The sequence below is a fragment of the Alligator sinensis genome, unplaced genomic scaffold (assembly GCF_000455745.1).
Source record: "Alligator sinensis unplaced genomic scaffold, ASM45574v1 scaffold165_2, whole genome shotgun sequence".
Taxonomy (NCBI): domain Eukaryota; kingdom Metazoa; phylum Chordata; order Crocodylia; family Alligatoridae; genus Alligator; species Alligator sinensis.
In genome coordinates, this window is record NW_005841965.1 from 1106463 (window position 1) to 1130591 (window position 24129).

General features: G+C 40.8%; 1 protein-coding gene across 1 annotated transcript in view; it reads right to left on the minus strand.

The window, feature by feature from the left end:
* ANO3 (anoctamin 3) overlaps positions 1-24129 on the minus strand; it is a 462814-nt gene that overhangs the window by 272183 nt on the left and 166502 nt on the right.

Below are 24129 nucleotides of genomic sequence, written 5' to 3' on the forward strand. Positions count from 1 at the left end.
TGTAGCTGCTGTGAATATTGCAGCCTGGCAAGGACTGAGTGAGAAATACAATTCACATCATTTATGAGTGCCTCTATTTGTCAGAGCCAGGGTACAGCCTCAATATATCCAAGTTTAGCATGTTTAACTTCACTGGTTTTTCTGAGGTTTTTTCATGGCTTGTAAGTCAGAAGAGAATATGGCTTTATAGCACTTGATATCATTCTTTGAATTTGAGAACTGGGATAAAGGACAAGACAGGGTGTCTAATTTTAACGTGGAAAAATAAATAGCTAGAAATAACCACCAAATACAAGAAACTCAGTAAAAAAATAACAAGTTTTTTAACAAGTCCCCTCCCACCCCACCCAGTCATTCTAAAAGAACAGCCAAGACTTACACAGCATCTTAGCAGGTACATCTAAGTAGCATTCCCTGAATCTGAGAAGAGTAGCATCTGGTGGGAGCGTATTCCAGTGATTCCCAGTGAAGCTGCTGCAGCACCCTGAGGTGCCTTGAGAATCTTTCAAGGATGCCAAGAATTCTACACAAATGTTGGCACTCTTAGCTGTGCAAACATGATCCATTGGATAAACTCAGATTACAAATAGGATCCATAGTATTAAACACATTCTGACTGGCTTTGGTTTTTTCTGAGTTCTTTGCAAAAGAAACACTAGGAGCTGGCATTTTCAGACCGTTGCCTCAAATCTAACAAGGGGTGCCATGAGCCTAAAAAGAGTTGAGAACCATTGGGATATTCAGTATTGTAACTTACGTTGTTAGAATCATTTTGTGCTGTCCCATGATACCTAGAGCCCAGGACACACTATCTGTGCCCCTCCCCTTCCCCTACCCCACTGTCTCCAGGTGTCCCTTGATTGAAGCCCTCTATCTAAGAGCAATGTACTTTTTCCCAACTCATGAATGTTCAAAGAACTCATGTCAAATCTTCATCCTAGCATACTGGAAGAAGACCCGTACAACATCACAAAAAAAAAAAAATCACTATAATTGGCAGTGATGATATCAGTTTTAGCAGAGGCAAAGAATTGATTTGGCAAGGAACAAGAAATTTCCATTCACATCTTGAAATTGTCACTTCTGAACAAAGTTCAGAAATAATTATGAGAGGATGTGCAATACCAAATTATGATTTTCATCTGCTCTCTGCTTAGAGGAAACAACCTTTGCCACTGCTGTCCTTCTAGTACAGTATTTTAATGAACACCACGATTGTTAAAGAGACTTCAGCTTAAAAAAATATCATCCTGTAGTATGATATACCCTCTCCTATCCAGCAAAGAAGAACTTTACAGCAGGAAACTTTTTATAGAGACATCCCAATATTCAACTATTTATCAAGCACTACGTTAATTTAAAGAGAATTAAATAATGGAGAACTATATAGATTACAAAAGATAAACCATAAAATCAATATCACCAGGAAGGCCAGCTTTATATAGGAATGGACAAAAAAGAGAGAACATTGTAGGGTAAAAGACACCAGAAAATAAAATACAAAAAATAAATTAATCTGGAACAGGATATGTTTGTTACACAACATAAACAAGGTAGCATACAGATGGTGAACATAGGATTAAAGCATGTGAAGCTGGGGAGGTGGAGAAATGGGAGCAAAATTTCCCAATAAAGCCAAATCAAAAATAAAATAATTATCTCCTCTAAGAAAGCAAAATCAGTGAAAATAATCTGGTTGAAATCCACAGCTCATCATAATACTCCACAATTTTATATTCAAGGCATTAGTGAAATATTAGAACAACATAAGTTAGGCATAAATCCCCTGTTACTAATGTTAGTAACATTGGTCAGAAAAAGAATCCTGACAGCAAGGACAGGCCTAGTGTGTGGTGAGTATAGCTCAGCCAGGTCAGAGTAAAACTATCAGTGGAATAAATCTCTGTAAAAATGACACAGAACTATAACCTCTTCCCATCTCTCTCTCTCTCTCTCTCTCTCTCACACACACTCCCAGGAGTTTGAGAACTCCTGGTACTCTGGTGAAGTGCCCAAAGATTGGAAGAAGGCCAATGTCGTGCCTATCTTCAAGAAAGGGAGGAAAGTGGATCTGGCAAACTACAAACCCATCAGCCTGACCTCTAACTGGGGGAAGAAATGGGAAAAGATTATCAAAGAGGCCATCCTATACAGGCTAGCTGATGGCAATATCCTGAGGGATACCCAGCATGGGTTTGTTGCAGGTAGGTCTTGCTTGGCCAATCTCATTTCCTTTTATGACCAGGTGACCTATCACCTGGACAAGGGAGAAGAGATTGATGTCATATATCTTGACTTAAAAAAAGCCTTCAATCTGGTATCCCATGATCACCTCTTGGCAAAACTGGCTAACTGTGGCCTCGACATCTCCATGATCTGCAGGCTGGGGAATTGGCTCTGTGGTAGGATCCAGAGGGTGGTGGTTTACGGAAGTCAATCATGGTGCCCTGTGACCAGTGGGGTCCCTCAAGGCTCTGTCCTAGGGGCTTTACTTTTTAATATCCTCATCAATGATGTTGACATTGGTATTAGAAGTGGGCTGGCCAAGTTTGCCGATGACACCAAACTTTGGGGTAAAGCATCCACACCTGAGGACTTGAAGATGATCCAGGCAGATCTTGACAGGCTTGTGAAATGGGCGGATGAGAACCTGATGGTGTTTAACACTGAAAAATGCAAGGTTCTCCACCTTGGGAGGAAAAACCTGCAGCATGCTTATAGGCTTGGCAGTGCTATGCTGGCTAGCACTATGGATGAAAGGGACTTGGGGGTCATGACTGACCACAAGATGAACATGAGCCATCAATGTGATGCTGTGGCTGGTAAAGCAAGCAAAACCCTGGCTTGCATCCATAAATGCTTCTCAAGCAAATCGTGGGACATCATTCTCCCGTTGTACTTGGCCTTGGTGAGGCCATAGCCGGAGTACTGTGTCCAGTTTCGCACTCCACAATTCAAAAAGGATGTCAAGAAGCTTGAGAGAGTGCAGAGGAAAGCCACGTGCATGATCAGAGGTCAGGAAAACAGACCTTATGACGAGAGGCTTAGAGCCATGGAACTCTTCAGCCTGGAAAAGCGCAGGCTCCGGGGTGATCTGGTGGCCACCTATAAGTTTATTAGGGGTGTTCACCAGGACCTGGGGGAATGTCTGTTCACCAGAGTACCCCAAGGGATGACAAGATCGAATGGTTACAAACTCCTCTGTGACCATTTCAGACTGGACATAAGGAAGAACTTTTTTTACTGTCCGAGCCCCCAAGGTTTGGAATAGACTGCTGCCAGAGGTGGTTCAAGCACCCACTTTGAATGCCTTCAAGAGAATGTCTTTGGATGTTTATCTTGCTGGATTCCTATGATCGCTTTTGGCTTCCTGCCCCTGGGCAGGCAGCTGGACTCAATGATCCTCCGGGGTCCCTTCCAGCCCAAATGCCTATGAAATCTGAGTAGCTCCGCAGCCCCATGTAGCTTAGCCTGGTGTTGGGAGGTAGATCACAGCCCCGGCACTCCCTGCCTCCCACCACTGGGCTGCGCTCTGAATGGCTGCGCAGCCTTGTGAAGAGCAGCCTGGTGGTGGGAGGTGGGCAGAGCAAGGGCAGTGCTCCAATTGGATTTGCCAGTTCCATGGAATGCAGCCCAGTGGTGGGAGGCAGGGAAGGCCAGGGCTGTGCTCTACCTCCCACCACTGAGCTGAGCTCCATGGGGCTGTGGAGCTGCTCGGAGCACAGCCTGGCAGTGGGAGGCAGGGAGAGCCAGGGTTGAGCTTTGCCTCCTGCTGCCAGGCTGGGCTCCATGGAGCCTGATGCTGGGGGCGGGCTGCGCCCAATGCCAGTCCCAGGCGGCAGCGACAGCCTCCTGTCATCACGCACAGATATGGGGGCCCGCACCCCCAGGAGGAGTCTGGCACAGCCTGTAGCCCTCCCAGGGGTGCAGGCCCCCAGATCTGCATGCTCTATGATAGGAGGCTGCTGGTGCCAGGAAGTGTCATGAGTTTTACTTTCAGGACTTTGACGTGCAGTTTCTGAGAAACCTCTGTACCTATCTGCTTGAAACTTGGCAGGCTTCATGTCCTCAGAAGGGGCTACCACCTCTGCAATTCACATCTAAATCAGGCAACAAACATTCTAGGCATTTTCATGATTCCCCATTATAGCCTATGGGTGAAACGTCGTAACAAGTTGAAACAGTGAAACAGTTTTGATTAAATGAAATGGGACAGTACTTCAAAACAATGGCAAGAAACACTGTCCCTTCAAAATGGCAAAATGGATGGCAAAATGAAACGATGATGTTTCACACAGCCCTAATATAGAACATAACACAAGACAATATGTTTAAACAGCAGTAAAGTACATTTAGATCCAATGTCAGGAGGGCAGCGGGTGTGGAGGGGGGCTTTCTATCTATTTGTAAGAACAATAAAATACTGGAAAAAGTTGCTGGGGGAAAACTGTGGAGCATGTCAGTAGAGGTTTTCAAGAAAAAGCTAGATAGACATCTTTCTTGATAATTTAGGAATAGCATCTGTGCCAGGGGCTATGAAATTATCCTTAGAGTCTCTGCTTCTATTTAGGCATGTTGGCTTTCCTCCTGTCTTAGAGGCAGAATAGGCATCCTTAAATAGTCTCCCTAATGAAAAAGGAGATCTCAGCCTTGGGGAATCAGAATGCTACTGTTGTACAAATTATTAGTAGTAATAGTCTGAATTTTTAGTTTTTCCTTTTTTATTTGTGAGTGGAAATTAAGTCTTTTGGCCAGGTTTTGGTACTACTTATATTGAGGTGAAGCTAATTATACTTAAGTCAGTGGAATTACTCCAGACATGCACTTGTATAAATGAGGCTTGAAACTGGTCCAGCCTGCCCATTTTTTAGAGCTGCATAAGCTATACATTCCAAAGATCAATAGATTTGATTTCCTACCACTGTTTAGTTTCGGAAAAATATTGTTGCAATTGACTGAATTGTGTCTCCAGTGCCACATAATGTTTTCTCTAATGCAGAAGTAGAGTTTTGTAAAGCTGGCTTTATTAGGGTTATAACACTTCTCCTAAGAAGCATTTGACTTGGGTTAAATTTTAAGGTATTTAGGTGCATCTCCATTTGCCACTATAAAACATAAGTAACTTAGAAGGTTGTGAATATGTCAAATGCACTGGAGACAGATATCTTGGGAGCTGTGATGAGGGAGTGCCCTTACAACTGCTTATTAATCTCATTTCTGGGTTTAGTGCAGGCAGAGTAGAAATGAGTGGCTTTCTCCTGAGAATGCTGTAGAAGCAATACAGGCATACCTTAAGTAAGGACTTTCCAAGTTAATTAACTTGCAGTTCATCTGACCACTGCATCTTCTGCTGCTGCTGCTGAGGGCTCTGTGTCCCACCTCCTCTGACTTACTTTTCCCACCAATGCCCCTGGGGTCAGGGCAGGCTACAAGGGCCTGGGGAGCCTACCTGGTCTGCAGAGGGGGAGCTGCCCCAGGCCACTCAGAAATTTGAAAGCCATACCCAAAGTCTGTATCAGCACTGCAGTGAATGCTACACATGTACCTGATCAAATAGTAAACTAGCCAGCCTGAGTACCAATGGCTGGCATTACATCTATGGCATTACACAGCCCAAGTATTTACCCAGTTTCTTGACTGGTTTTGCAGTATGTGCAGTATCCAAGCTACTTGGTTCAAAGCTAACTTGAATAGGTCTACAAAAAGCATCAGTCACTGTATGCACTTTAGTGCGGACATGTCTTAAGTGTAATTTAGGTATTCAGGAACCTAAAAGATCATTGACTTTCAATCAGACTTGCTATAGAGGGAATAATTATAGAATAGCTTTAACTGATTAAATTATCTACATGGACTCCCTTATTCCCAAATAAGATTGCCCATACAATATATTTAATCAGAAATAGGTATTTTGCCTTAAATTAACACTCTACCTTAATTTGATCTCAGGTGCTTATGTATCTAAATCATTTTTAAAAATAAGCAGCTGGATTGTTTAAAGATTTTTGCTACCTAATGGGATTTTCAGAACAGTCTAAGACAAGTTTAACACCTAACCCCATTGATTTCAATGAAAGATAAACACTAAAGTGTTTTTAAAAAATCCCACTGGCTTACTACTTGCATCTCTAGACACTTGACTATATAAAATCTGCTCTTGGGGCTCAAGAGTCAATTAGACTTTGCAATGCTGAGGAGAGGATGCTTAAACACTGTCTTTAGAGTAAGGGTCAGATTGTTAAAATGTGCAGTTAGCCAGCATCCTGAGTTGTACAGGTTAATAACAAAAAGCCTTTCTTATTAAGTGACAGAATGCAAAATAATGGTGTTTATATTTTAAAATATATATCTTAAGAAAGATAGTGTGACCCTACTTTAATTTCAATTGTACTGGTAAACTTTCAGTACCTAAATACAGGTTTTAAGACTGTGGAAATTTGGACCCTGTCATATTACTGCACATTATACTATTTGATTACCTTTTGTTTGTAACACTGTCTCAAAAATTTCAGGAGTACCTGGCTGTATAAGTTGCTTTGCTCTATTTCATTTAGCAGTTGCCCTTTTGAAATTAATACTCTTTACAGAAGGTTCTGCTATTGCTGACATGGCTTTCTGTGGACAAGGATTTACTGAGGTATTTGTGACACTCTGGCTGGCAATGTTGTTTAAACATAGCAGTTAAATGACAATGCTTATTTTTCTACTTGTAAACTAGAAATCTTCTACTTGTACTTCCGTTCCTTGATATCATTTTTTTAAATTCCCACATCTCATGTATTCCTGGATATCAATTCTCTTTTTGGCCATGTCCAGATGAGCACATCTGTGGTGTCACATACCACACATTTCGATGTTCTCCATGCTGCAGGGGTATACAGGGGTAAAAAAAACCCACGGGGAAAAAAATGTGAAGCAGCTCAAGCACACACCACTCAAAAGCATATCACTTGGAGCCATGCTTCGGCTGCTGGCTAGGCTCCACACAGCAGAATCGCCACTGCTGCAGCCTCAGAAGTCCCCCAGGGCACCAGGTAAGTAACCCCTGTCTCTCCTACCCCACCTGGGGTAACTTGCTGTGCTCAAAAGTGCACATGGCACAGGCATTCCCCAGGGATAATAGCTGCGGTGCAACAGGTGCCACCACTACTTATCTCCAGGGAACCACATTTGTCTGGATGCAGCCTTTGTGTCTTGAAAATCTCTCCTATAATCTCTTCTTCCATTTTCCCAACTTCAGAGCTTTTTTGGGGGGCCTCCCATATTTATTTCATTTGCCTTCTCTCCTTTGTTTCTTTTGCCCATATAGTCACCTATTATTAAAGCACCCTTACAGACGAAATGTGGAATAAAGAAAGTTAATAGATTAGGCAGAAGAAGTATCCACACTACAATGGAAAACAGACAATTAATTTTTTCTAAGAAAGACAGTTTAATCTTCAGGAAAATGACTGTATTACCAGTGCTGGAGACTAGATGCCTTGTCCAAAGAACAAATAAAGTACAGCAAACATTTCCATAGACTGCTTCAACAGACCAAAAGAAGCAGAGCAGTTCAATATATATCCATTTGTAGACAGTCTATCATAACTTCTGAGACCACTAACAAAGGATGACATCCAACTCAGTATTTGTGATATAGACATCTCTCTGCTACGAAATTAACTTAAAATCCATTAACACTTCCCCAAAAAGACTGTCAAATAATTGTAATTTTCATTTGCTGGAAGGGATGTGAATTAGTGGCCTGTAAGATCTGAATCTGTTACCAATTCTTGGAGCCAGCTGGTCCTTTCATGAATGGGTATGAGGCATATGGTGTCTGTAGATGCAATGTAGAAAGAAGTGCATAGATGTACTTGTGAGAAAAGACAGATAAAAGGCATTAAAAGTCTAGCAGTCTATCTCAAATAAGAATTAAAGAAGCTGTAACACACTTTACAAGACTCATTGTGAGCTAGGATTAAAATATAAGAACATGCAGGACAATTATGTCTGTAAAACCATATATACTAATTTTATTTCCATGCTAATATTTTCTAACCTGACTAGCTTGCCACTGGCAGAGTTAATATTTGCAGTACAAAAGGGTGCCTGTAGATGTTTGGGGACACTGCTGTGATGCGCTGTAATTACAGCGCATCAGAGAAGGCTTGATTAATCAAGTCTGCTGAAGCATACTAATTAGTGTGCTCCAGCATCCTCCATGCACAGTGGTGAGAGTGCTTTAACTACAGCTTGTTGAACACCATTTTGAAGCATGGGACACTGAATACATGAGACACTGCAGTATTTTGATTAGACCAACTGTCTGAGTCTCTCTAATTAAAGTGCCCACCCACCCCCAAAGCATGTGTAAAGACACCCAAAGTGATTAGCTATAGGTCCTGAATAGTTATGTAGGCCTTGTGAATAGCCAACTTGTAGTTTGTTGTTTATGTGTTGTCTTGGTACTCGCAACATTGTATGCAAATTTAATAAGAATTCCAGCTAATCAGCAAATGAAACAATGTTCTGTTGGTTGGCACCCTTTTAAAAATACAATTCTGGCATGCTCTAAAGACTGATTTCTACAGATGCAGACTATGGAGACTTGTCAGACAATGCTGATTTCCTTGAATTTGCTGAGATTATTCCTAATTCAGGAGAAATAACACCTGTTATTTTTGGCTACAAACACTTTTAAACAGATCAAAAAATCCTACCTATCCCTGTAAAGATAGAACATTCATATATTCCCTCATTTTCCTATATGGAATCTGACTCAAACAGAACAATTTAAGAACTGAACATGTAAATTTGACTTAAAATACTTAGAACTGAGCATTTACCACAACCCCTCTTGTAAAACTGGCTCTATTCACATTAAAAGTCCCATTGATTTGAATACCTCTGCATATGTACTGTCCTCAGGACAGGGCTCCAATTTTGGTCCTGGGAAACAGTAATGTCTGTATATTCAGGAAGACCAGAAATGCTGGGAAATACTGCTGTGTATGCTAACTTCTTTTAAAAGAAGTTGTATATAGCTCTTTCAGCTGTCCATATCCAGAAGGCAAACTGACAGCTTTGAAAAAACAGACACTGAAGCAGGCAGTAGGTTTCAAATTTTCAGTATTTCACAGTACAACATGCTGATGATAAATGAAATCTCAGTATATTGTCAAAGCTTTTGGATCAAACACTTCTGAACTGCTTGTAACATGGTTTTGAAAAAGGTCAGTCATGATCCATCTTGTGTTGCACATCAGAGTTTTAGTCGCAAAAGACGTGATCCAAAGTCCGCAAAGATCAGTGAAGTCATGACTCTCAAGGGGCTTTATATTAGACCTCAGCACAGAAACAATGCACATATTAGGTTACTCCTTGCTATAACAATGTATTTAATCAATTTATCTATTTGGAAAATAGTTGGCTGAATTTTTTCAGGATTTCTACTAGATTGTTTTCTTGAAAGGCAGGTTCTTCGTGACACTGTTATAGACGACTTGTGGAAAACATGGACATTTCCTGACCTGATGTGATTATTAAGTATCCTTTATCAGTCCTAACATTTATTTCTTCCTGGAGAAGAATGTCTGATATATATATATATATATATATATATATATACTTGAACTATTGTTACAAATTATTTCATGGAGTTCAAACTGGCAACCCAGCTTTTCCTTTGTATCTCTCTGAAGCAGACAGGATAGAGTGGAAAATTTACTGCTTTGAAAACACACTATTTTTTCTATTCCTTACTTTGTTACAAACACAAGACACCCATAAGTACCAACCACTAGTGCTAATGTAATTTCTTTTGACTGGGTCTAAGTGGCCATGAGTGATAAGCCAGTTTACATTGGTCATAGACAACTATGATGAGTATCAAGTTCTTTACTTTGTGTACAACCAAGCTGTGGCACTAAGACCCTTGTCAGAGCAACACCATAGAAGAATTAGTAACACTCATTTGCATTAAAGGCACTTGTCATGTGTTTCATAACCTTTAAAATATTCAGCAGATTAAGAAAAAAAATCAGACATAGCAGAAAGATTATTTTATCCATCATGTTTTCCTTTACCGTTTAATGCCATCTTTCCTAAAAGATGGATGAGAATTTCAGCAATCACTTCCATTCTCTGAAGAACATTAAGGGCAATTTTTCAGAACAGAGTGGGCATGTCTTTAAAATATTTAATGTGGGCAGTAGTTGGCTGCCAAAATGCCCTCCATTTGCATGTGTAAGAATAGTTCTTGTCTGGGGATCATGTCCTATTTTGTGTCCGTGTGTGGGTGCAACATGAATTTGGACACAACAGGAACAGAACATTTTGGCAGTCCCAGCCTTTAAAAGACAGACCTAGAGAGTACAGCCCCAGGGAAAATTGATCTCTCAAAATTACTTTGGTTTATCATGTGCAGGATTTTTTTTCCCTTCACCATCCGCTAGAAAACATTGAAATCAGTTATAATACTTACCAGGCAGAGGTCTCAAGCTATACATACATTAGAATTTTAACAAGCTAATATATTAAAATCTTAAACAATCATCAACTGGCTATTCTTACCCCAGAGGCAAAGTGACAATCACCACTGACAAAACCAAACCACTTGAGTGTGCAGTAGGTTTTTAATTCTCAGCATTTCCCCAGAGCAGAAAATACAAATTATTAACAGAACCACAGTATTATACTATGGTTGGGGTATTATTAAGCAATATCATACATACTCACACCAAACCTTAAGATAAGCATATTTATGCTTACATATTCTGCAGAATGTATAATACTATGACAAATTATAATTTATTCTATGGAATAATTGCAATTAAAATAGTTTAAAATTGTTAATTATTGTAATTTGATCATTACTGAAGAATTGTATACTACAGTGGTGTAGAAACATACCTAGAACGGCACCCATACAGCTGTGTAAGCACTTATTCCTGAATGCCTTTAAGTATTTGGTCATTGTCCTTCAATATACTGTCAGGACATCTTGAATTAACATTTTCTTATGTAGTCCCTTTAAGATACTGCAGAATAAGAGATCACTGCAAGAGATGGGCCTGCAGATGGGTGGTGAAAACCTCATTTACTTTGACTCCCATGTGTTCCCATCAGAGGGGGTGGCCCTCACCTGTGACAATGTGCTTGGCTGGCCGGCTCTGCTGCTGCTGTTGCTGGCTGCAACATGATATGCAGCCATGGGGCTACAGATCCAAAGGGGCAGATGCTGTAGCAGGTGGCAGTGGGTCTCAGTGAGGTGGCAGTCCCTGATGCCAGATTGCTGCAGTGGGTACAGGATGCAGGGGCCACTCTAAGTCAGGGCTACTGTGGCAGTTGAGCTGGCATAGGAAGCTTGTGTCTTCAGACACCAACTAGTCAGACCTTAGAAGCTCCTGAGGGCAAATAGTCCCGAGCTGTTCACCAGGCCACTAGTTTATACTGCTGGAACCAGCAGAGGTGCGGACCCCAGCCTTCAGCTCCCCCTGACTGAAGAACTGGGAGGAGCTGGACAAAGGCAATTTGCCCAAAGCAGCACAGTTTGTCCCATGACAAAGTATGTGTCCAGGTGCATGTGCTGAGGCACAAATTACTTGCACAAATATGTGCCACAACTATCTGTGCTGCTACAACTGCACATCCCTGCATGTGTAGACATGGCCCATGAGTGCAAGCGAGAGAATAATGGGATCTGGCAACTGCTTTCCTGCTTAACATTATTGCTAACATAGCAGAAACTGCTGCCTCTTCATCATTATCCTGGCCCATAAGAATTAGAGGTGTTAGAGTTATCATAAATCTATGCATGACAAAATTTCACGTTTTAATCTTTTCAGCAGAATTTCTACTCTTCTCTAGCTCCCCATACACGAAAGAAAAATATGATCTTTGCAAACTGTCAATTAGAAGGTAAGTCTCAGTTGAAGAAGCACAAATATCTGTTAGACTAAACTTATTATTTAGATCCCATATTTACAGAGTAGATAATAATATGCCTTACTACACAGCAACTTTTCTTCTTGTTTAAAATTTTAATTACTAAAACAGTTTTGTAAAAGATCTTGCCAAGAAACAGGTCCACCCGAGATTCAATCTCTGAGCAGCCCTAAAGCTTTTTGGATGCTTTGAGTCTGATATCTTGCTTCTGCCTGTTACATAGACAATTCCAGCCACAAAATTTGCTTTCATACGCAAACTTTTCCAAAGCTCAGGATGTCAGGAGCTTGGTTAGGGAATCAAGCCTCGTGGCTTGTTTTCAAAGTATTTAACTGGCTTGACTTGGATTGCTTGATATATTAGTCATATAGGTAGACACCGAAACCATGACTTGTGAGCCAAGGCCTAGTCATTTGACATAAGCGCATCATAAGCACCATACACACATACTAACTTTCTGACAGTTAAGCTGACTTAACTTTTTTTTTAAGTCGACTTGACTGTCAGAGTATATACACATATGTGGAGCAGAGTCGACTTAAATGCAGCGCAAGATAATACACCTCTGAAGTGTATTACCTTGAGTCACATTAGTTAAGTTGACTTAGCTCACAAGATGACTGCAACCATGTCAAGGAGCTGTATGTGTGCTCCAAGACAGGATAACTTAAGTCAACTTAAGTTGCCTTATTTTAAGTTGACAGTACATGTGTATGCACCCGAGGCTACCATTAATCACTTATCTTTAACATTTATATCACCTTGGGTATAAATCTTTGATGTGGGATCTGCTATGCCGGGATGAGTCTCAGCACACCTGATCTACTTCTTTGGTATTTACAGATACCGATAGGGCCATTGTTCTGTGAGGTCAGCCCCTTGCTACTCCTGGGACTCCAGCAGCCCAATCCTGTGGGATAACAGCCATGGGTGCCATGCCCCCAGATGGGGCACATGTCTGCAAATGGCAGAATCCTTGAGGCATGGCCACATGCTATGTGGGCTGTAGGAAACACCTTCCCAAGGCATACATTTGCAAGTGTAGAGGGGGAACCCCTGAGGGTTCCCACTCTGTGCTCTGAGATATGCCCCAAGAATTGCCTTACAGGAAAATTCTGACAGCATGCAGGATTGGGAAATGGAAGCTCTGGAAGTGCCAGCTTAGGATAGTTGGAGACTGCAGGCAACTCTCAACTGACTCTGCTATCCTGCCAATAAGTGAACAGATGCCTGTGAAAAGGCACCACAGTCTATGACTGGGAATAACTGAACTCACAAATGTGGGTATTTGTGGGATGAGAAAGAGCTAACATGTCTGTTCATTCAGGTTTTGTGTTGTCTTATTTGCTTGCAGCCCATGAGAATTAGCAATTTTCAAATTATATTGTTTAAATCTATGGCATTAATTGAAACTGCTTCAATTGCTGCCAGGAGTATCAGCAGCCAGCAATCACCCAGATAGTCAAGAGATAAACAGAATAAGCAATCTTAATTTTGTTCCTTCACAGACAGCATGTGGGCTATAGGCTAGACAGGCTGAAGCATTCTCCACCCCTCTGGTTGTGGCCACAGTGCTGAAATAAATGCAACATTCATGGGGCTAGAGAAAGATGGAGCAATAAACAGCACAGCTGTGTAGCTTAGTATTTAAAGCATTCAGTTGGGTTCCATGCCCTGCTCTAACAATGGGTCCTGTGCCTTCCTACCTCCCCACCACCTCCACTATTAAACTTATCTGGGCTGAAATACAGTACGAGTCCTTCAAGGAAGGAACCTGAATCCCAGTCTCCTTTTTCAAAAGTGACTGGTCCTAACTATCAGACTGTACAGGTGTTCTTCTTCTTTCTCCCTTTCTCTTTATCCTCATGAATCTTGCATTCATTTCTAAGTTATGGCATGGCAGCAAGAGGCAGCTCAGAGAAAATCATCTACCAAAAATATCCTCAGGCTTGTGGGTTACAGCATTCTTGAATGGGGTGAAATATATGATGGAAATAAGGGAATTTAACACAGATCTCCTGTCATAAGTATCATAGCCAATAGGTCATTTTATAATAAGGTAGGCAGCATCATTACTACTGTGTTTTAAAAAGAGTGACCCCTGTGCAATTTTTTTTGAGAGTAAGGGCATAGGTACCTGTCTTCAGGAGATGGTTTGAATGGTAAATCTCCAAGTGGATAGAGTTACCTGTCTACAGTCTTGGTGTAAGGCACCAAAGCTTTCAAGAGGGACACATTTCAAACATCCATGACCTATTGACTGATTCTAGGTGGCTTCATTCTCACTGTGTGGGTTTTAGAATACCATTCTGAGGTGCCTAACTTTACCACTCTGACACTGTCCTGGGAGCCTGAATGTCTATTTCTGTATTTTGGATTGCACTCTAAAATCTAGGCAAAATGTTAGATTCTTAGATTTTTAAATTCAAGTACTAAATCCTTTATTGAGCCCCAGAACCAAAGACCCTACGTTAGAAAGCCCTGCTGCTGCAACTTTGATTGTAGTCTGGTAGGCAGAGGAAAAACTTGTCTTCTTCAATGACTTATTGAAGGAAATTCTAACTTTGCTGGAACCCCTGGTCACACTATACCATATGAAGACAATGATAGTTTATGATCTATCATTCTGAGTTTCTGATCTCTTCAAAGGTTCAAATACATGTAATAAAGACATCCATGAGATTCTACCTATGCCCAATGGGAATGGGAATGTATTATGCTCAATTTCAATGCACTCTTTTACCTAGTTCTAATACCAGATTCATATAGATCCTATAGATATCTTTCAAGTACATGTAACAAGAGCACATCTTTTTCATGATCTCATCTGGAAAAAAAAAGAAACCCAAAAGACTGGAAGATGATAGCTTTGCTAATCACCAACCTAAGGGATTTTTGAATAAGCTAAAAATCAATCTTTGTCAAGCATGAATGTTGGTGAACCTCTTGCTGAAAGCTATTAATCTTTACCAAAAAACTTTGTACTGACCCTAATAAGCCATGGGCCTGAGTGCATTTTGCAGGACACAATTCCCTTGGTTAAACTGACAACAGTAAATAAAAATGGGAGGAAAGTAAAACAACACAAGATATTTCTTCCCTTCCATTCTGATGTTACATAAGCAGTCAAATCACATCAGACACTTTGAAAAGATAAATAATTTAAGGATATAAAATAATGCATGGAATAGAAAAATATATATAGTTGGGAATAGAGCCGCAGCAAAAAAAAAATCAGACAAAGCATCTGCACTCTAGCACAACCCAGATTAAAAATAGTGACAAAAGGACTGTCCAGATGGCTTAACTGATCTAATGTACTACCATGCAGAGGACATGGATTAGTCTAACTCTAGGAATATTTTTGTTTTTGACCAAGGATATTTTCAGTCATTTGGATCAGGAAAGAAGTGGTAGGGTTAGATGGACAGAAATGAAACATTCAATCTACAGATTGGGGTGTTTTAGGAGCTTTTTACCAGGCAGCTGTTAATGTAATGTTGTGCTATTGTATGGTTTTTCAGAACAGAACTTCCTTTTGTATTTGCTTTGTTTTGGATAGTCTAATGCCAGCATCCTTTTGTGGAACCATCTTCACTAAACTATATAGCAAGGAACCAAAATGTTAAGGTATAAATGTGTTTCTTCTTTTTGTTGAGAACTCTTTTGTGTCTTATAGTAAAACCTGGAAGCCTGAGAACTTGGATTTTTCCTTTCAAGTCCTGGAAAGGAACATACTTAGAGAAAGCTGCAGGAATCACTACATGTAATGTTTTAGAGCAAAATATATCTATTTTCCTTAACTGTTTGGCTTACAACTGAATGCTTGCATTGACTAAGGAGACAAGTTGGATTATAGAAGTTTGCCTCTCTCCATTAAATCAGTATGAATTTTACATAGCCTTAGGGATGGCCTGAGGCAATGTTTATTATTTTAAAAAATGTACTTAGTGTTTTGCTCCTCTTATCCCCACTTCCAACACACCACAGGCTGAACAAGCTTAAGATACAGCTAACATCTACCCAGCCCTAAGTCAAACTACAGCTCCCTGATAGTCCCAAACCTCAGGCTCACCAAGCTAAAGTATTCTTAATCCCTTGGCTGTACAAAATCCAGCAAAGACCCCCATATTTCAAGCCCCCAGATTATGCCAAACTCCCCAGGCTGCTATGGAAATGAGAGTCCACATAGGAAAAACAGATGAAAATATCCCCTACCCCCTCCAAACAGAACAGTAACTCGATTTTAATGCAATTGAAGCCTGGAAAGCACAGCTGTGATGGACAGTTGGCCATACCACAAAGATTATAACTGATTTTGTGGAACATAGAATTTAGGGCACATGTTTGTATGCAGCTAGGAAACACATAATAGGTTTAAGACAACAAGAACCTGACTCAAACATACTACAGCAAGGATATTTTCAAGGAAAGCTGAATAAAAATCATGTTCTGACATTCTGAGAGAAATCTACTTCAACAACTTCATATAGTGCTAGGCTTTTTGCTACTTCTAGCCCTGAAATATCAACTGTTTGGTTTGTTTGCTTGTTTGTTGCCTATCCATGCATTTGAATTTCCTTTTTCCCCCTTGCTTATCTTACAGTGCTCCTTTGGTCAATCCTGTCCACTGATTTCCTTATGCAGGATCACAAAAGTTAAAGGCTTTAGGTTAAAGGCAGTTCTGTTGCCAAAGATTTGGAGAATTCATTTAGAAAGAGTTGTGCCCTTAACTCTTTGTCCCATGTTGCTCTGCAGGAGGTCTACAGGATCTGGGAAAGTAGCATGCCATTTTTTTTGTCATGGGTGCTAAAGTGGGCTGTATTGCCCACTGCTACACCACATATTCCATGAAACTATTCCACCTCTACCCCTGCCAAACTTCACACAACTCAATGGTGTAAAGCCATAGTACTTAGGAATTGTACACAGCATACAGAGAGGAGAATGAGAATCTTTTTCTAAATATGCAGCTCATTAAAATACTAATATAGCTAAGACATTATGAAGACTCGAATCTGTAATAAAATATAATTTACTAAAGTACCATTACTATGGTGACACTTTGTTACACTAATTACTTTCCATATGAGAATAGATTTTTTAATATTTTAAAAACAGAATTGTTCTAAGAGTACTATGGAAAAATCCCTTTAAGACTTTCAGAGACACTACTTGCTCAGAAGGCACTGTTGATTTTTACAAACTGAGTGTAGGTGCAGCTCAGCTGCAGTGTGTCCATGCGCTTAGATACCTTATGACCTTTGAAGATAGGGAGAATTAAGATAGTTACTATACCAATGCAGGAGCTCATTTGGAAAATGAATTAACTTACAATTTTACAGCTTGGGACAGGAAAAGAAAAGCTAGAGCACACCATGGAAGAATCTCAGTATAAAGACCTGAATTTATCTGGGGAATGAAAGGGGTAAAGACTGCTTCAAACTACTCCGTTTCCATTCAGCACTAAACTAATAAATTTAAAAATCAACATGTGGAAAAAGCAGCAGGTATTTCTACAGTGGATCTTTCAAATTATGATAAAACATAGCTCAGAGTGAATTTGTGTGGTTTACTGAAGCTCAAGAACAAAGAATTCCCTAACAGAGTTATGATAAATGTAAAAGCACAAGTGGACCTCTTGTAACAAAAGAAATGTTGATTCCTCTGTATCTTTCAAAATAATTACTTCCCTAGGAAATACTTAATTTACTTAAACAACCCCAACCTCCAGGAACTTTATTTACTAGACCATTAATGCACCAAATGAAAAATTAAAGTGACTAATAAGTAAAGTGATCACTGTTGCAGATTGGCATGCATTTGCAAAGCTTCTGATACGCAAGTATTAAAATAAAATACTTTACCTTTTTGCAGTGAAGTTTTGAAAATAGGCACAGCAATTTTTCCACACATGATTCGTACTGACTTATGCTTTTACTATCTATACAGAACAAAAATAGTATCATCCAAGTAAAAGAACAGCAGAAAATGAGAGGGAGATACAACCTAAAAAAATGATGTACAGTGTATTTATTTTTGTTACAGATTTAAGTAAAACAACAGCTAAAGAAAACAAAGGAAACAGTGTTGTGTTAAAGAATAAATTTATAAACACACACACAAACCCCTGCCCCCACACAGTAAACTATTAGATTGGTTCTGCAGTCAAGCACTTTGCAGCATCAGCACAGGCATAGTAAAAGCATGCTTATAAAGTAGCAAAGACTTCTGCGTTACTTGATAGTAATCATCAACCTTTTTAAAGCAAATGCTATTCAGCTGCACTGGTACATATTCAAAGCAAAATTCTGTATCGCTGAAGGGCAGTTATGCCAAACACATTTTCTCTTACCCTGAAATAACAATTGCCAATTGTTTAAAGGACAAAACACATCTCTTTAAAAAGAAATCCTTGAATGCTTTTCAGAAAATAGATACAATTTCCATACTTAATATCTATATCTATATATCTATACCCTTCATAGTGCTCCTTGTCTGGCAATGATACAAAAAAGTAGTCATTTTACAAACCATATTTAATTTATTACAAGACTTTAACACACATCTGCATCTCACACAGCTCCGGGTCCATCAGCAGCTGGTATACTGATGCTCATACATACTGCAAGGACATACAGACTTAATAATTTAACACTCATTGGGAGAGAAAGAAAGGTTTTACTGACCTTTTTGCTGTCTAAAAGACTGAATAGAACCTGAATGGTGAACCATCTTCATTCACAGGAGTCTGACAATACTCATTCACTAGCTTGAGGGGGGTCAAGGTGTTTCAGATGGGAAATGGAAAGGCTTCCTGGCTTCATAGGATCCAGGAGCTTCTGAACAGCAGTGCAACCCGACACCTGCTTTAGCAGCACTTAGCTTGAAAGACTCTACTCCCCACTGTTGTCATAGCAACCAGAAAGGCTGGTCCAGCACCACACTCCCCTTAGCGGATGCTTAAGGAATAATTCACCACATCAATCTAATGGCAAAATGCAGCAATACATTGTCTTTACTGAGGAAAAAAAGTATTTTGTTGCTTAAAGCATTCTTTTCTCAATAAAAGCACTGTCACCAGTTTAGATTATTACTGCAGCAACAAATAACAGTTTTCAGTTTCTTACCATGCAATGCCCCAGGGCACAACATTGCTCAAAAATTTATATACTCCTGAACAACACTGAATTGACTGAAATCAACTACATTTTACAGATTTCCCTCCTGAGAGCCTGCCTGAAATCCACAAGTTGTTTTTGTGTTTTTATTTTCGTTTGCCCTTTCAGAGCTCCCCTAACTTTGCCTGAAAGAAAACAGGTAATTAATAATGGATGAAAGGACACATGGGCATAGTTGACACCTCCTTTGTCTATTTTTAATTAAAGAAAAAAAGAAAAAAAATTGTGCAGCCTTATACACATAGCAAACTTCTGTGCATATTTCATAATATTTCATTTTTTGAACTCTTCCAATATCATTAGTCCTAAGATTTAAAACACATCTCTTAGGGCAGGCTGTTGTTTCATGCCTGTTTGTATACCACCTAGTCCCAATCCCTATGGTGGCCTTGGATTCTGCTCCATGATAAAAGCAAGCACTGTAGGTTACACATATAAACTGTCAGGTGGCTGCCCACTGCTGCTGTATTTCATTACCATTTTCACTCCTCTCCACATGGAGTGGCAAGAGAACAACTTGAACCAAAGTTGTTCAAAATTATATAATTTTAACTCCTTTTCTCTCCATACTTAATCATCATATACTGATGCTTTGTATAGATTACCACTCATCTTTTATTTCACATTTAACTGTTCCTTCTCCAATGTCTATTCTTTTCTGATCTTCCAGGGTTGCAATCAATCAGTCTTGTGCACAATCAGATATTACCCTAGGAGTAACTGCAGAATAACAATTAACTCACTCCACAACTCCTCCTGCCATTTAAGGATAGACAAATCAGTACCATTAAAGTAAGAACTAACATTAGAGAATTAAGTTAACTTTACTTTTGTCCTTGCTTATGCACTCATAGACATTAGGGCTGGAAGGGACCTCAGAAGATCATTGAGTCCAGCCCCCTAACTAGAACTCCAACTAGAAAATTCTCTGTTTCTTAAAAAAAATATAGGACCCATTTGTACATAGAGGGGATTGGTAAACAGCTGAAGGTAGGTCTACATTATACTAATAAGAGTAACTGCAGTACAGTTTAAAAGTAACTCAGGTATCTCTATACTACCATGCTTGGGTAAATTCACCTTCACAAAGATTCATGTTGCCAAAGCTCTACTGCTACCAGTGCCCAAGATGTCTAGTTTAAAGCTAGTTCAAGTACCTCCATAGTATGCTGTATACGCTGCACACATACACACAGGCTAGATACGCATTAAAAAAACCTGAGGCTGATTCAAACTTACTTACGTGGGTTTCTCTAAGAGGACTACGTTAGTTTGGGAGTGAACAGAACACAAGTTTGCCCTTTCACTGGGGTGTGGGAGGGACACACAAAGGCTGCCTGCAGTGGCTGAGGCCAACAGCTTGGGGGTCATCCTGCAAGTGTCCCAGCATGCCAGAGGCTGCCGAGGGAAGCCAATTGCAGCCAAGTGATGGGCCATCCCTAATGGGCTGCCAGGCACACACCTCCCCCCGTGGCCCTATCATCTGTCTGGGAGCTGTTAGCTACAGGCAGCCAGCATTGCCAGTGGTGCACCCCACAGTCCCAGCCTGGGTCGGCTGTGCACAAAGTGTCCCTGCCCTGTCCTGGTTCTCTCCAGGCTCTGGGACTACGAGCCAGAGTGGTTCTGAGAAGGGCTCAGAGGATTCCTGTCCCTGGAACCAGCACCAAGTTCCAGGCTGGAGCCTCTTCCCCTACAGTCACAAGGGCATGGCTGCTCCCACCCCTGCCAGCGACCAAAGCCCCATGTCCCACTGAGTGCCAGCAGCAATAGCAGCACCCCCCACATGGGACCAGGCTAATCAACCTCCTCCCCCAAGCCCCACCAAGCAGCAGTGGCAGTAGCAGCGCCCACTCAGGGCCAGGCTGAGTGTGTACACATAAACACACACACACCCTGAACCCCTGCTAGCATCACTGGCAGCAGCAATGCTTGCTCAGGACCAGGCTGGGCACACCCTGAAGCCCTGTGTGGAGTGGCACGAGAAGGCAGTGGCTGCAGTTCTGCTCCATGACCCCCTGCGCTCACTTACTCTGTCTGCCCTGCCCTGTTGCACCTGCCTGCCATGAGCCAGAGCTCCAAGGGGCCCACCCCTTCTGTCTGTGGAGTGCCACCTCTCTCTAACATAGGCATATTGCATAAAGGTAGAAAAAGACAGAATTACAGATAATCCGTTCTCCCCCCTCCCACCTGTGACTGACAGCACAGAGCAGCCGAGCAGGAGCTGAGTTCTAGAATACCTCCACATGAGAGGTGGGAGTGGAAAGGGTGGGCTGCAAACCTGAGATGCAGGCAGACTGCAATCTAACTTGAGTCAGGAGCAGATTCATAGATTGTAAGGGGCTGGAAGGGACCTTACAAGATCATCGGGTCCAGCCCCCCTACACTAGGCAAGAAAGACAACTGGGGTCAGGTGACCTCAGCAAGGTGACTGTCTAGTCTCCTCTTGAAGATTTTCAGGGTAGGTGATTGTAACCATCTCTGGAGGGAGTTTATTCCACAGTCTGGATACCCTGACTGTGAAGAAGCTTTTCCTAGTGTTAAGCCTGAAACAGTTTTCCAGGAGTTTGTGGCCATTACTCCTGGTTTTCCCCAAGGGTGCCCTGGTGAGCAGTTGTTTGCCAAGCCCTTGATGTATTCCACTGATGTAGCAGTAAGCTGCTACCAAGACCCCTCTCAGCCTTCTAATTTTTAGGCTGAAGAGGCCCAAGTCCCTCAGCCTTTCCTTGTATGGCTTGCCTTGCAAGTCTCTGATCATAGGGTTGGCTCTTCTCTGGACTCTCTCAAGCTGTCCCACGTCCTTGTTGAAGTGCAATGCCCAGAGCTGGATGCAGTACTCCAGCTGCAGTCTCACTAATGCTGAGTAAAGCAGAAGAATCATGTCTTGTTTTTGCTTGAGATGCATAAATTGATGCATGCCAGAGTATTGTTTGCCCTCCTGGCTACAGCATTGTACTGGAAGCTCATGTTTATACTATGGTTTATTTTTACCCCTAGGTCCCTTTCAGTCGTGGTGCTAGTCAGTATGACACCACCAAGCCCGTAAGTATGTTGGGGATTGTTCGTCCCCAGATGGAGCACTTTACACTAAATTCATGTTTAATAGACTAGTCTAATCTAAACTGATTAAGTCTGATACTTCTTCTATCCAGGTCTAGCTTAGACTGGGTTCCACCATTTTTAAACCAGTCTTTGTGCACTGAACATCTGTTCTGTTACAGGTTTAGACCAGTTTCCAATCACTTATGTTGGTTTATATGTAATTTCTTTATCTGGGCATAGAGTACACAGTAATATCTGTGACTGCACTGTATACATACCCCAAATTCAGAGCCTTACCAAAGCCACATAGGTCAATAACAAAAGAGGCCTTATCATGCCTAAGTTCCTGGCTTCAAGCTTCATGTGCATTTCAATAAATCACACAGTCTCTGAATCAAACGTAACCATTTTTCCTTTTTTGCTTTGCTACAACAAGATCTTTAGGTCTGCAAACATAAGTTTGTCTTCCCTTTGTAGACCGTGTTCTCTACCCTTGGTTAGAATTTCTCTCCACTAAAAATTTGACCCTTTTTGAACTATGCTAGTGTTAGTGTAAGCACAGTGCTACCAAAATGAAGATGTTTTTCCAAAGAAGAATAAGTTATGCTGATATAAAGCTCAATTCAGTATAACTGTACTCTCACTGATGCTTTGGCTGAAACATTACCATCAATAAAGATGATACGCTTAAATGCACATTCACATCCTGATTTTTGTTAACTTGAACAAGCATAATTTTTTTTTAAACCAGAAAGAATTGTTAAAATATTCCTTTCAATAGATTATCATTAATTGTAACTGAAAAATCCTCTCTCCTCCCAGGAAAGCTAACCAATTATTTGTTCCTGATGATTTTTTGAACCACTGAGAAAGTTAGTGAAGATTCTAGAAGAAAGTAAAAATATATTCAAATTCATTTCCCAATTGCTTTGTGCCTTCACAGCACAATAGGAAAGGCACTTCTGTTCCTCTGAAGGAAAAATGCCCCCAGTGCTGCTAAATGCTCTTGCTGACAAAGTTGGCACTCAGCAGACTAAGGTGAAGAGAGGCCAGCCAAGTTGGCTTTTGCTGAAAAAACATAGGGAAACTATATATATGCCAAAGCAAAAGCAACAGAGTTATTAGAGAAGAAATTTTACTTTCAAGATTTAAAATGGAACAACGTGAGTGGAAGGCATCAACAGTGAACGTCATATCAAAGTAAATGAGTATTTTCAATTTACCTAGAGATTATAGGGAGTTCAGGAGGGGCTATATTCTGTATCACCTCATGATAAGTAGAAGCTAAACTATGGTAACTTGCCTGTCTTTCATTATGGCATGAGCTTCCACTTGCCATAAGTGAAGAGGGTACAAATAGCAGCTACCATGGAACACATGACACTGTTTAAACCCTGTCCCCTTTTGCCCCACAATTAACTGTTCATAAGTCCATACCCTGAACATAAGTATTCTTAATGAGGAAAAGAATATATCAAAAATATCAAAACATAATCTGAATAAATGCTGTAAATCTGGTAGGTGATGAGAATGTAAATAGCATTCATGCATGTCTTCAAACAATGCAAAATGGTTTGCATCAGGTGTGGTCTAGGGCCAGGGGGTCTACAAACCAACCAACCCATTTCACAGCATAGTCCCACCAAACTTCCAGGAGTATGGGGTATTCAAATATATTCTTTAAGTATAGGAGGAGTCTTTTCTTTGGAAGGACAAGTCTCATTTCATCCAGCTGAGCCCTCCAGAGATGGCAACATATATTCTACAACCTCCTTTTAGGAGGGAGGATACACTAATAGTAGGAGGAGACTGACATCTGTTGAATTCTCTAAAACTCAGGATGGAAAGGACTGAATGAAAAAGGAGACAGCTGAAAAAAATGAGGCTTTGGCTGTCAGTCCTCTCAGCAAGAATGGAATTCCTGTTGCTTGGAGAAGTAGTTTATCTGGTTGATAGCATGCAGCCCTGGAAGAAAGGA